This window comes from Sarcophilus harrisii, chromosome 6 (genome assembly GCF_902635505.1).
Source record: "Sarcophilus harrisii chromosome 6, mSarHar1.11, whole genome shotgun sequence".
Classification (NCBI taxonomy): Eukaryota; Metazoa; Chordata; class Mammalia; order Dasyuromorphia; family Dasyuridae; genus Sarcophilus; species Sarcophilus harrisii.
In genome coordinates, this window is record NC_045431.1 from 253,616,227 (window position 1) to 253,631,828 (window position 15,602).

At 33.4% G+C, this 15,602-nt stretch overlaps 1 pseudogene; it reads right to left on the reverse strand.

Annotated features, from left to right (window-relative positions):
- Positions 1–13,236: 13,236 nt before the first annotated feature.
- On the reverse strand, positions 13,237–14,565 carry LOC100933438 (annotated as a pseudogene).
- Positions 14,566–15,602: the final 1,037 nt, after the last annotated feature.

The window sequence follows — 15,602 nt, forward strand, 5'->3', positions numbered from 1 at the left end:
TCCCCTACAACATTTATCATTAGCTTTTCCTGTTGTTTTAGCCAATCTGAGAAGTGTGAAGTAGTACTTCAGAGTTGTCTTAATTTGCATTTTTCTAATCAATAGTGATTTAGAGCTTTTATATGTATGACTATATATTGCTTTAATTCCATCATCTGAACATTGTCTGTTCATATACTTTGACAATTTACCTATTGGAGAATTATTTGTATTTTTAAAAGTTGACACAATTCTTTATGTATTTTAGAAGTGAGGCCTTTATCTTTTTATATGACTATGTGTATCTTTGGATACTTCATCTGAGAATGTTTTAAATTATCAATTGTGAAATGTCTCTTATTTTTTTAATTTGACTCATTTTTCTATATTTGAGAGATTACGTCTTAGAGAAACTTGATTCAATTTTCCCTCCAGGAATGGTGGCTAACTATATTTCAATCCATCCTATCCTCCTCATTATTCCATGATCTCTTTTCTTTTTATCCTGTCCATCCTCACAAATATTAAGCTTTTAACTATTGCTTCCTCCAAACCTTTCCCTTCTATGAGTATCTTTCCTCTCCTACTTTCCTGTAGAGTAAGATAAATTTCTGCATCTAATTGAGTGTAAACATTATTTCCTCTTTGAGTCAATTCTGATAGAGATGAAGTGTCCTCCATTTTCTCCTCCATTGTAAAAGCTATTTCTTGCCACTTTTATATGAGATAATTTACCTCAATTTACTTATTTTACCTCTCTTTTTCTTCCAGTACACTCTTCTTTCTCATTCATAATTTATTTTTAGATATCATCACATCATTTTCAACTCACATCTGTACCCTCTGTCTATATATACTTCTTGTAACTTCCGTAATACTGGTAATGTTCTCGTAAATTAAAACATCAAGGATACAAAACAAACCCACATAAATCATCAGCATTCTTATATTTCACTAACAAAATCCAACAGAGTTACAAAGAGAAATTTCATTTAAAGTAATTATTGATGGTATAAAATATTTAGGAATCTATCTGCCAAGGGAAAATCAGATACTTTAGGAGCAAAATTACAAACCACTTTTCACACAAATAAAGTCTGATCTATCCAATTGGAAAAATATTAAATGCTCTTGGATAGGGCAAGCAAATATAATAAAGATGACAATACTACCTAAACTAATCTATTTGTTTAGTACTATACCGATCAGACTCCCCAAAAAACTATTTTAATGACCTAGAAAAAATAAAAACAAAATTCATATGGAAAAAATAAAAGGTCAAGAATTTCAAGGGAATTAATGAAAAAAAAAATCAAATGAAGGTGGCTTAGCTGTACCAGATCTAAAATTATATTATAGAGCAGCAGTTACCAAAACCATTTGGTATTGGCTAAGGAATAGATTAGTCGATCAGTGGAAAAGGTTAGCTTCAAAAAACAAAACAGTAAACAATTATAGTAATCTAGTGTTTGACAAACCCAAAGGCCCCAGCTTTTAGGATAAGAACTTACTGTCTGATAAAAATTGCTGGAAAAATGGGAAACTAATATAGCAGAAACTAGGCATTGATCCACACTTAATACCGTACACCAAGATAAGGTCATAATGGGTTCATGACCTAAGCATAAAGAATGAGATTATAAATAAATTAGAGGAACACAAGATAGTTTGCCTTTCATACCTGTGGAAGAGGAAGGAATTTATGACCAAAGAAGAACTAGAGCTCATTACTGATCACAAAATAGAAAATTTTGACTATACCAAACTGAAAAGTTTTTTGTACAAAGAAAACTGATGCAGACAAGATTAGTAGGGAAGCAATTAACTGGGAAAATATTTTTACAGTCAAAGGTTCTGATAAAGGCCTCATTTCCAAAATATATAGAGAATTGACTCTAATTTATAAGAAATCCAGCCATTCTCCTATTGATAAATAGTCAAAGAATATGAACAGACAATTCTCAGATGAAGAAATTGAAACTATTTCTAGCTATATGAAAAGATCCTCCAAGTCAATATTAATCAGAGAAATGCAAATTAAGACTACTCTGAGATACCACTAGATACCTGTCTGACTGGCTAGAAAGACAGGGAAAGATAATGCTGAATGTTGGAAGGGATGTGGGAAAACAGGGATACTGATATATTGTTGGTGGAACTGCGAATACATCCTACCATTCTGGAGAACAATTATAAACTATGCTCAAAAAGTTATCAAACTGTGCATACCCTTTGATCCAGCAGTGTTACTACTGAATTTATATACCAAAGAGATCATAAAGAACGGAAAAGGACCTGTATGTGCACGAATGTTTGTGGCAGCCCTCTTTGTAGTGGTCAGAAACTGGAAACTTAGTGGATGCCCATCAATTGGAGAATGGTTGAATAAATTGAGGTATATGAATATTATGGAATATTATTGTTCTGTAGGAAATGACCAACAGGATGATTTAAGAAAGGCCTGGAGAGACATACATGAACAGATGTTGAGTGAAACAAGCAGGGCCAAGAGATCATTATATACTTCAACAACAATACTATATGATGACCAATTCTGATGGACTTGGCCATCCTCAGCAATGAGATCAATCAAATCAGTTTCAATGGAGAAGTAATGAACTGAACCACCTATGCCTAGCAAAAGAATTCTAGGAGATGACTAAAAACCATTATATTGAATTTCCAATCCCTATATTTTTGCCCACCTGCATTTTGGATTTCCTTCACAGGCTAATTGTACAACATTTCAGAGTCTGATTATTTTTGTACAGCAAAATTACGGTTTGGTCATGTATACTTATTGGGTATCTAATTTATATTTTAATATATTTAACATCTACTGGTCATCCTGCCATCTGGGGGAGAGGGTGGGAGGAAGAAGGGGAAAAATTGGAACAAGAGGTTTGGCAATTGTCAGTGCTGTAAAGTTACCCATACATATAACCTGTAAATAAAAGTTATTAAATAAAAAAAAAAAAATTAATTAATTAATTAAAACATCATCTTCCTGTTCCTAATGTAAACAGTGTAACTTTATTAAATTCCTTTTCTATTAACCTTTTGATGTTTTTCTTGTTTTTTAAAGTCAAAATTTCTTATCAGCTTTGCTCTTTTCTTTAGGAATGTTTGAAAGTCCCCTTTTTCATGAGCATCCATTTTATCCCCAAAAGATTATACTCAGTTTTACTGAGGATCTTCTACATTTTCTGGAATATCATTTTCCAAATATTTTAATTGTTAAGTGCAGAAGCAGTGAAATCCAAGGTTAACCAGACAATGAATCCGTGATCCTTGACTTGCTTCTTTCTGACTGCTTGAAATATTTTTCTCCTTTATCAGGTTGCTCTGAAATAATATTCCTTAGAGTTTTCATTTTGGGATCTCTTTCAAGATGTCATAAGTGGATTCTTTCTATTTCTATTTCACATTCTACTTTTAGAATTTCAGGGCAGTCTTCTTTAATAATTTCTTGAAAGATAATGTATAATCTTATTTTTATTATCATTGTTAGGTAACCTTATAATTTTAAAGTTGTTTCTCTTGGATCTATTTTCCAGCTCAGTTGTTTTTCCTAAGGAATATGTCTTATCTTTTTCATTATGTTGCTTTTGTTTTGTTATTTCTTAATATCTCATAGAGTCATTAGCTTTCACTTCCTCAAGTCTCATTTTTAAGAAATTATTTTCTATAATGAGTTGTTGAAATTTATTCTTCATTTTTACTTTTTAAATTCTTTTCTTCAGTGAATTTTTGTGCCTGTTTCCATTTGGCCAATTCTGCTTTTCATGATGTTCTTCTTCTGGTTTTGTACATCTTTTACCTTTGATCTATTCAGTTTTTAAGGTATTATTTTCTTCAAGATTTGTTGTCTCCTTTTCTAAGCTGTTGACTCTTCCTTCCCTCCCTCCCATAATTTTCTTATATCACTGTCGTTTCTCTTACCATTTTTCTCTTTCTTTTGGGAAAACAGGGACACTGATACATTGTTGGTGGAATTGTAAACACATCCAGCCATTCTGGAGAGTAATTTGGAACTATGCCAAAAAAAGTTATCAAACTCTGCATACCCTTTGATCCAGCAGTGTCTCTACTGGGCTTATATCCCAAAGAGACACTAAAAAAGGGAAAGGGACCTGTATGATCCAAAATGTTTGTGGCAGCCCTGTTTGTAGTGGCCAGAAGCTGGAAACTGAGTGGATGCCCATCAGATGGAGAATGGTTGAGTAAATTGTGATATATGAATGTTATGGAATATTATTGTTCTGTAAGAAATGACCAGCAGGATGAATACAGAGAGGATTGGCGAGACTTACATGAACTGATGCTGAGCGAAATGAGAAGAACCAGGTAATCATTATATACCTCAACAACAATACTGTATGAGGATGTATTCTGATAGAAGTGGATTTCTTCAACAAAGACAAGATCTATCTTTTTATGCAGATGAAATTATATTAATATGTATCCAACTGTTCTTTACTTCCTCTTAAATTGTTCTTTAGTTCTCTACTTCACAACATTTTTATTTTATTCTTTTCCCCTCCCCTTCATCCTTTACACCATCCCCAAACAGACTATAGTTAAAAAGAATATATTTATGTATGCATATGTAGATATATGCATACACATCCATGCACTCACACCCCCAACACACACAGACATATACATTCACAGATATCTTTCCTATCCCTAATTACTTAAAAAAAATTATGCTCCTTAGCTTGCCTTGCTATCTGTCCTCCTTAGACCTCCTCCCACCTATGGATTCCTTCCTTGACTTCTTCCTCAGTGCTTTGCTTTTCCTTTCACCAATCCCTCACCCTTTATTTCTTTATAGATTTTGGAGGTTGCTATACCTTTGTTAAATATGTAAAGTTGCCTATTTAATCCAATCCCAATATGAGTAGGTTTTCAGAACTACAAGTCCTCCTCCCCACTCTAATGCCACTTTGTCTGTTTTTCCTTTGCACCTAATTCACATAACAAAATCTCTATTTTGATTTCAAGTTTGCCTCAGTCTTTCTTTTGAGCTATCCTATTATTGATGTCAATCTTAAATTTTCAGTATACATTTCTCATGTGTAAAAGCAAAAAGAAAACAAAACACTTTGTCTATGTTCAGTGCCTTGAAATTGATCTTTGATATTGGATTAAATTTTTGATCATGTTAGGATTTGGTTGAAAGTCCTAAAAATCTGAAAGCTCTTTGAATGTCGATTTTTGCTTATTCAATAGTGTAGATAAATTTACTGGATATGACATTTTTGTCTGCAAGACTATTTCTTTTCATTGTGGCTAGATATACTCCAGGACCTGTGGAGTTTTATTGAGGCTACTAATGAGTCTTGTACAGTTCTAATTGTAGCTCCCGCATATTTGGATTATTTTTTTTCTTGTTTCTTGAAAAATTCTTTTTGATTTAGGTTTCAAAATTTTGCAATAACATTCCTATGTGTTATCAAGAAAAGATCTCTTTGAGATGCTGATCAGTGAATCTTTTCTATTTCTACTTTTTCCCCATGTACTATCAATCCAGCATATATTTCTTGGATTATTTCTTGCATTATTGTGTGAAGGTCCTTTTTTATCTGCTTGTTTGTTTAAAACTTTCGGGGAAATTCAATTAGTTTTATTCTTTCTCTACTTGATATTTCTCCAGATCTGTCATTTTTCTTATATAATATTTCACATCATTTTTTAATATTCCTTGGACTCTCATAGCTTCACTGGCTTCGCTTGCTTAATTCTAATTTTCTTTCTTTTTTTTTTTTTTTAATATATGACCATACCTATTTTGCTGTACAAAAGAATCAGACTCTTAAATATTGTACAATTAGCCTGTGAAGGAAATCCAAAACGCAGGTGGGCAAAAATATACGGATTGGAAATTCAATGTAATGGTTTTTAGTCATCGCCCAGAAGTCTTTCCCTGGGTACACCTGGTTCAGTTCATTATTGCTCCATTGTAAATGATTTGGTTGATCTCATTGCTGAGGATGGCCAAGTCCATCAGAATTGGTAATCATATACTATTGTTGTTGAAGTATATATGATCTCTTGGCCCTACTTGATTCACTCAGCATCAGTTCATGTAAGTCTCTCCAGGCCTTTCTGAAATCATCCTGTTGGTCATTTCGTACAGAACAATAATAGTCCATAATGTTCAAATAACAAAATTTATTCAGCCATTCTCCATCTGATGGGCATCGACTCAGTTTCCAGTTTCTAGCCACTACAAAGAGGGCTGCCACAAACATTCATATACATACAGGTCCCTTTCCCTTTTTTAGTATCTCTTTGGGATATAAGCCCAGTAGTAACACTTCTGGATCAAAGGGTATGCATAGTTTGATAACTTTTTGAGCATAGTTCCAAATTGCTCTCCAGAATGGTTGGATGTATTCACAGTTCCACCAACAATGTATTAGTGTCCCTGTTTTCCCACATCCCTTCCAACATTCAGCATTATCTTTCCCTGTCATTCTAGCCAATCTGACAGGTGTGTAGTGGTATCCCATAGTTGTCTTAATTTGCATTTCTCTGATTAATAATGACTTGGAGCATCTTTTCATATGGTTTAAAGTAGTTTCAATTTCTTCATCTGAGAATTGTCTGTTCATATCCTTTGACCATTTACCCATTGCAGAATGGTTAGATTTCTTATAAATTAGAGTCAATTCTCTATATATTTTGGAAATGACGCCTTTATCAGAACTTTTGACTGTAAAAATAGTTTCCCAGTTTATTGCTTCCCTTCTAATCTTGTCTGCATTAATTTTGTTTGTACAAAAATTTTCAGTTTGGTATAGTCAAAATTTTCTATTTTATGATAAGTAATCATCTCTAGTTCTTCTTTGGTCATAAATTCCTTCCTCTTCCACAGGTCTGAGAGGTAAAATATCCTGTGATCCTCTAATTTATTAATTTATTTATTTTTTTATTTTTTTATTTAATAGCCTTTTATTTACAGGATATATGCATGGGTAACTTTACAGCATTAACAATTGCTAAACCTCTTGTTCCAATTTATCACCTCTTATCCCCCCACCCCCTCCCCTAAATGGCAGGATGACCAGTAGATGTTAAATATATTAAAATATAAATTAGATACACAGTAAGTATACCTGACCAAAACGTTATTTTGCTGTACAAAAAGAATCAGACTCTGAAATATTGTACAATTAGCTTGTGAAGGAAATCAAAAATGCAGGTGTGCATAAATATAGGGATTGGAATTCAATGTAATGGTTTTAGTCATCTCCCAGAGTTCTTTTTCTGGGCATAGCTGGTTCAGTTCATTACTGCTCCATTGGAAATTATTTGGTTGATCTTGTTGCTGAGGATGGCCTGGTCCATCAGAACTGGTCATCATATAGTATTGTTGTTGAAGTATATAATGATCTCCTGGTCCTGCTCATTTCACTCAGCATCAGTTCGTGTAAGTCTCTCAGGCCTTCCTGAAATATCCTGTTGGTCATTTCTTACAGAACAGTAATATTCCATAATTTTCATATACCACAATTTATTCAACCATTCTCCAACTGATGGACATCCATTCAGTTTCAGTTTTAACCACTACAAAAGGGCTGCCACAAACATTCGTGCACATACAGGTCCCTTTCCCTTCTTTATAATCTCTTTGGGATATAATCCCAGTAGTAACACTGCTGGATCAAAGGGTATGCACAGTTTGATAACTTTTTGAGCATAGTTCCAAACTACTCTCCAAAATGGTTGGATTCGTTCACAACTCCACCAACAATGCATCAATGTCCCCAGTTTTCCGCATCCCCTCAACAATCATCATTATTTTTTCCTGTCATCTTAGCCAATCTGACAGGTGTGTAGTGGTATCTTAGAGTTGTCTTAATTTGCATTTCTCTGATTAATAATGACTTGGGCATCTTTTCATATGACTAGAAATAGTTTCCATTTCTTCATCTGAGAATTGTCTGTTCATATCCTTTGACCATTTTCAATTGGAGAATGAAGCTGATTTTTATAAATTAGAGTTAATTCTCTATATATTTTGGAAATGAGGCCTTTATCAGAACACTTTGACTGTAAAAATATTTTCCCAGTTTATTGCTTCCCTTCTAATCTTGTCTGCATTAGTTTGTTTGTACAAAACTTTTCAGTTTGTATAATCGAAATTTTCTATTTTGTGATCAGTAATGATCTCTAGTTCTGCTTTGGTCATAGAGACCTTCCCCTTCCACAGGTCTGAGAGGTAAACTATCCTATGTTCCTCTAATTTATTAATAATTTAATTCTTTATGCCTAGGTCATGAACCCATTTTGACCTTATCTTGGTGTATGGCGTTAAGTATGGATCAATGCCTAGTTTCTGCCATATTAGTTTCCAATGTTCCCAGCAATTTTTATCAAACAGTAAGTTCTTATCCCAAAAGCTGGGATCTTTGGGTTTGTCAAAAGACTAGGTTGCTATATTTGTTGACTGTTTTTATCCCTTGAACCTAATCTATTCCACTGATCAACTAATCTATTCCTTAGCCAATACCAAATAGTTTTGGTAACTGCTGCTCTATAATATAATTTTAGATCTGGTACAGCTAAGCCACCATCATTTGATTTTCTTTTCATTAATTCCCTTGAAATTCTTGACCTTTTGTTTTCCATATGAACTTTGTTGTTATTTTTCTAGGTCATTAAAATAGTTTTTGGGAGTCTGATTGGTATAGCGCTAAATAAATAGATTAGTTTAGGTAATATTGTCATCTTTATTATATTTGCTCACCCTATCAAAGAGCATTTAATATTTTTCCAATTGGTTAGATCAGACTTAATTTGTGTGAAAAGTGGTCTGTAATTTTGCTCATAAAGTTTCTGATTTTCCCTTGGCAGATAGATTCCTAAATATTTTATATAATCAGTAGTTACTTTAAATGGAATTTCTCTTTGTAACTCTGACTGTTGGATTTTGTTAGTGATATATAAGAATGCTGATGACTTATGTGGGTTTATTTTATAACCAGCAACTTTGCTAAAGTTGTGGATTATTTCTAATAACTTTTTAGCAGAATCTCTGGGGTTCTCTAAGTATACCATCATGTCATCGGCAAAGAGTGATAATTTGGCTTCCTCATTGCCTATTCTTATTCCTTTAATCTCTTTCTCAGCTCTTATTACTATAGCTAGCGTTTCTAATACAATATTAAATAGTAACGGTGATAGTGGGCAACCTTGTTTCACTCCAGATCTTATTGGGAATGGTTGCAGTTTGTCTCCATTACATATGATGCTTACTGATGGTTTTAAATAGATGCTGCTGATGATTTTAAGGAAAAGTCCATTTATTCCTATACTCTCAAGTGTTTTAATAGGAATGGATGTTGGATTTTATCAAATGCTTTTTCTGCATCTATTGAGATGATCATATGGTTTTTGTTAATTTGGTTATTAACATGGTCAATTATATTGATAGTTTTCCTAATATTGAACCAGCCCTGCATTCCTGGTATAAATCCTACTTGATCATAGTGTATTATCTTGGAGATGATTTTCTGTAGTCTTTTTGCTAATATCTTATTTAAGATTTTAACATCAATATTCATTAGGGAGATTGGTCTATAATTTTCTTTCTCTTTTTTCATCCTATCTGGTTTAGGTATCAGTACCATGTCTGTGTCATAAAAGGAGTTTGGTAGGAGTCCTTCATTCCCTATTTTATCAAATTTATAAAGCATTGGGGTCAATTGTTCTTTAAATGTTTGGTAGAATTCACATGTAAATCCATCTGGTCCTGGGATTTTTTCTTAGGGAGCTGATTAATAGCCTGTTCTATTTCTTTTTCTGAAATGGGACTATTCAAGCAATTTACTTCCTCCTCTGTTAGTCTGGGAAGTCTATATTTTTGTAGGTAGTCATCCATTTCATTTAGGTTATCAGATTTATTGGCACAAAGTTGGGCAAAATAACTCCTTATTATTTCTCTAATTTCCTGTTCATTGGTGGAAAATTCTCTCTTTCCATTTAAAAGACTACTAATTTCATTTTTCTCCCTCCTTTTTCTAATCAGATTTACCAAAGGCTTATCTATTTTATTGGCTTTTTCATAGAATCAACTCTTAGTTTTATTAATTAGTTCAATAGTTTTTTTTTTACTTTTAATATTTTAATTTCTCCTTTTAATTTTAGAATTTCAAATTTAGTATTTGACTGGGGGTTTTTAATTTGGTCTTTTTTAGTTTTTTTTTAGTTGCGAGCCCAATTCATTAATCTTTTCTTTCTCTGTTTTATTCAAGTAATCCTCTAAGGATATAAAATTTCCTCTTATTACCACTTTGGCTGCATCCCACAACTTTCTGTATGGTGTCTCATTGTTCTCATTATCTTGAGTTAAATTATTAATTGTATCTACAATTTAATGTTTCACCCAATCATTCTTTAAGATGATATTGTTTAGTTTCCAATTACTTATTGGTCTATGTACCCCTAATTTTTTGTTGAATGTATTTTTTATTGCATCGTGATCTGAAAAGAAAGCATTTGCTATTTCTGCCTTATTGCATTTAATTTTGAGGTCTTTATGGCCTAATATATTATCTATTTTTGAATAGGTTCCATGAACTACCTATTCATGGTAGAAAAAGTATATTCCTTTCTATCTCCATTCAATTTTCTCCAAAGATCTAACATGCCTATTTTTTCTAATATTCTATTTACCTCTTTAATTTCTTTCTTATTTGTTTTGTGGTTTGATTTGTCTAATTCTGAAAGTGCAAGGTTGAGATCTCCCACTCTTACAGTTTTGTTGTCTATTTCTTCTTGCAACTCTCTTAACTTCTCCTTTAGGAAGTTGGATGCCATCCCACTTGGTGCATATATGTTTAGTATATATATTGCTTCATTGTCTATGCTACCCATTAGCAAGTTGTAGTTTCCTTCCTTATCTCTTTTAATTAGATCAATTTTTGCTTTTGCTTGATCTGAGATAAGGATGGCTACCCCTGCTTTTTTGACTTCACCTGAAGCATAATAGATTTTGCTCTAGCCCTTTTACCTTTACTCTGTATGTATCTCCCTGCTTTAAATGTGTTTCTTGTAAACAACATGTTGTAGGGTTCTGACTTTTGATCCAGTCTGCTATCTACCTCTTCTTTATGGGAGAGTTCATCCCATTGACATTTATGGTTAGAATGACTAATTCTGTATTTCCTGCATCCTAATATCCCCAGATTATGCTTTACTTTTTCTTGCCCCCCACAACTCTCTTTCCCCTTTTTAAACTTATGTACCCCATTTGTATCATGACACTCACCCTCTTTAGAATCCCTCCTCCCCTTTGAATCTTTTCCCCTTTCTTCCCTTATTACTCTTTTTCTTTTCCCTTTCCTCTCCCCCTTTTTTAATGAGGTGAGAGAGAATTTTCTCTAAAACAAGTATGTCAATTATTTTCTCTTTGAGCCAACTCTGATAAGAGTATGATTCACACAATTTTCCTTCCCCTCTCTAAATTCCCTCAGATATGATAAGTTTCCTTTATTCTCTTCATGGGATGTGGTTCCCTCTTTTTATGCCCCCATCCCACCTTTTCTGACATTATCCCTTTTCCATAAATACTTCCTTTTTTATGTTATATTAGTAAAATCAAATTATACATGTAGTTTTTTTTTTTTTGTATATCCACAACAGAAATACAATTCTCAGGAGTTCTTTTTACCTCTTCTGCATCTCTTGAGTCCTATGGTTGGAGATCAAATTTTTTGTTTAGTTCTCTTTTTTTCCTTAGAAACAAATGCAATTCATTTGTTTCATTAAATGTCCATCTTCTTCTTCCCTGGAAGAAAATGCTCAACTTAGCAGGGTAGTTTATTCTTGGCTGCATTCCAAGTTCTTTTGCCTTTTGGAATATTGGATTCCAGGCCCTTTGCTCCTTTAATGTGGTGGCAGCCAGATCTTGGGTGATCCTTATTGTGGCACCTCAGTATTTAAAATGTTTTTTTCTGGCTGCTTGTAAAATGTTTTCCTTAATCTGTTCTGAAATTTGGCCACAATATTCCTTGGGTTTTTTATTTTAGGGTCTTTTTCAGAAGGTGTTCGATGAATTCTTTCAATGCCTATTTTACCTTCTTATTCTATTACATCTGGGTAGTTCTCTTTGATGATTTCTTGTAAAATAGTAGCTAGGTTCTTTTTTTCATCATCATTTTTGGAAAGTCCAATAATCCTCAGATTATCTCTTCTGGATCTATTTTCCAAGTCTGTTGTTTTTCCAAGTAATTATTTAATGGTTTTTTCCAGTTTGTCATTTTTTTGGTTCTGCTTGACTAATTCTTGCTGTCTCAATGAATCAGTTTCTATTTATTCACTTCTGATTTTTAATGAATTATTTTCTTCATTAGCTTTTTTTTTACTTCTTTCTGTATATGTCCAATTGAGTTTTTAAATTAATTGTTTTGCTGTATGGAATTTTTTTCTATTTCACTAATTTTTTTTTTTTTTAGTGAATTATTTTCTTTTTCCAATTCACAGATCCTACTTTCTTGCGAGTTCTTTGTCTTTTCCAATTCACAAATCTTACTTTCCAGAGATTTTTTTACTTTTTTCAATTCACAAATTTTGTTTCCCTGTACTTCCTGGTAATTTTTTATCTTTTCCAATTCATTTTTCAGGAAGTTGTTGCTCTCTTGTAAAGCTTCTCTTTCCTTTCCCCATTTTTCTTCTAACTCTCTTTTGAGACTTTTAATGGTCTGTTCTATGAAAGTATTACATAAATGGGGACAGGTAACATTCCCCTTTGGGGTTTTGTCTGGTGCCTGTTTGCTATTAGTCTCTTTGGGTTTGCAGAGTTGAGCCACTTCAATAGTTCGGCCAGTGCTGAATCCACCTCCAGTTGGGGGAAGGGGAAACTTTCACACAGAGCACTCCAATACTTCGGAGATGTAAGCCAGTTTACATCTTTTCCTTCTCTGCAGAGGAAGCTGGTAACCCCCTTGCCTAGAAGGCATACCCTAAAGGCTTTAAAAAAATGAATAAAAAAATTAAAAGAATGATAGACCATTTCTATACAGAAAAAGAGCAGGTCTGCAAACCCAAAGAGACTAATAGCAAACAGCCCTAAGCCTATAGACTAAGAGGTGAAAATGTCACTGCCCCAGCCAGAGCCCATTGTGGGGATGTCGGTATTAGCAGCTGACCAGCAGATAGCCTGGCTCTACTTGAAATCTCTGCTTGGAAGTCTCTGCCCCTATGCCCTATGAAAGCTCTATTGCCCCAAACCCCCCACTGTGCAGATTAGAGGCTGCCCTGGGCTGTGCCCCCTTGCAGTACAGGTTTACCACTGCCCCAAGAAAAAGCCCCAAACTGGGCGTTGGGGCTGGGAGCTTGTGCTCTGATCTGTGCTCTCACTTCTGGTTTGGGGCTCTGCTTGGGGCCTTGGTTCTTTCCCTGATTGTACTGATCTCCCATCTGCGCCCCCCCCCCCTTCCCCAAGGACAAACCTTTTCTGGTGAGACTCCAAATTATCTTCTGCTGGTGAGTTGTTATACTTCTAATCTTTATGAATTATAGCAGTCAAGCCTATTTTTGGGGCTCGATATAATATTGAGAAAGAGGGTAAGAGAAGAGCTTAGAAAGTCACCTGTGCCTTCTCCACCATCTTTGCTCTCCCCCTCCATAATTTTCTTATGGCCTTTTTTACTTCTTCATTCCTCAGTGTGTAGATTGAGGGATTTAACATTGGAGTTATCATTGTATAAAACACAGCCATAGCCTTATCAATGGGAAAAATGGTTATAGGATGCAGATATGCAAATGTACAGGGCACAAAAAACAAAATGACCATGGCAATTCGGATGCACAAGTTGAAAGAGCTTTGTGCTGCCCTTCTGAGCTATGTGTTTTCAGGGAGTTCAAAATGATGATATAAGATGCGAGAAGTATGAAAAAAATTAGTATGCACATTATCCCACTATTGGCAGCAACAAAAATCCCAAAGGGATGGGTAGTAACACAAGAGAGTTTCAGCAAAGGAAAGAAATCACAAAGAAAATGGTCAATAACATTGGGATCACAGAAAGGTAACCATATGATGAATAGCATCAATAATATGGCATGAACAAAGCCTCCCATCCAAGTCAATCCTACCAAAAGACTACCTACTGATGTATTCATGATGGTTAAGTAATAGTAATGCAGGGGCTTACAAATGACCACATACCTGTCATAGGTTATCACCATTAGGAGGAATATTACTTGTGGGACTTAGGTTTCTAAAACTCTAATTTAAGCTTAGATGCAACTCTAGTTTTATAACTTAATTTACATAAATTCCTTAGCTTTCTGTCCAGTGGATAAATCTTCTAAACATTTACCATTCTGATCTATTAAGTGAAGAAATTAGACATCAGCCAAATGAATTGTGAACTGAAAGAATACCTATATTTTGAATTGGAGAAGCAATGTAACATCATTGAGCCCAATTCCCTCAATTTACAGAAGGGAACTGAGAGGCCAAGAAATGGTATGACTATTCAAAAGATACAGAAGTATATATGGAAATCAAATTTGTAACCAAGTCTTCTGACCCCAAATCCAACATAGTGTACCATTGCTGTCTGTCATCATTCATTTAAAAATGAATGATATATTCATTTTCTTTTTCAACTCTTTTTTTTTTAAATTACTGATATATTTTAATTTATATCACAGGCAATTTAGAAGGTATATTTTTTGTCCCAAAAAAGACATAGATTATTTAAAGAGAAAAGTGAAAATAATAAAAAATATGATGAGTTCACGGTATACACATTACAGTTTTAAATTCATATGTATCCAATATCTACTTCAACAAATTTTATAGCAAGATATATTATCACCTTTTCTCTCTGTCTCTATTCTTTCTCATTTGCACAGAAACACACATAATCAAACACACCAGAACAAATTTATTACAAGGGAGCTATGATGTAATATATAATATAATTTTAGAATAGAATCTTAGAATGGGAATCTTAGAATCCCAAAAGGGAATTTGGTATTTTTCCATCCAAATATAAATATTAAAAATAAATAAATTTATTTCTCCATGTAAACTGATGATTAAGCAAAACATTTCTAACTCTTTTTTTTAAGTAAAGGTTAGTTTTAATCAACAAAATAAATTTCAAATGTTCCTAATATTTTGTTTTGTTTCCAAACTTATCTGCATTTAAACCTCAAATGGCCTTTGATTTCAATGTATTTTTTTAGGTATTCCCTATTCTGGAAAGTTTTTGCAGACTACTAAATATATATACATACTTATATATCTATATCTATATCTATAACTATCTCTATATATATAGTCTAAAGTATCTTATTACCCAATGACAAGTTCTGTTAAAAATTCCCTTAAAATCAATCTTTACTACTCATTAATGCCTTGCTAAACATTTCAAGGCCTTATGATATAAAATTATGCTAGACTACTTACTCCTTGGGTAAAACCTTCAAGAAGGTTATTTTATTTCAATGTCAACACATGGATATGGAAACAGTTGAGTAGAAAAAAGTTGTGAATACATAGTTTTCATATAAAACAGGATAAGGAGATATAAGTAAATATACTTATAGCAACTGCCAACAAACAATTTAAAGAATTCTGATTTTGATATATATAT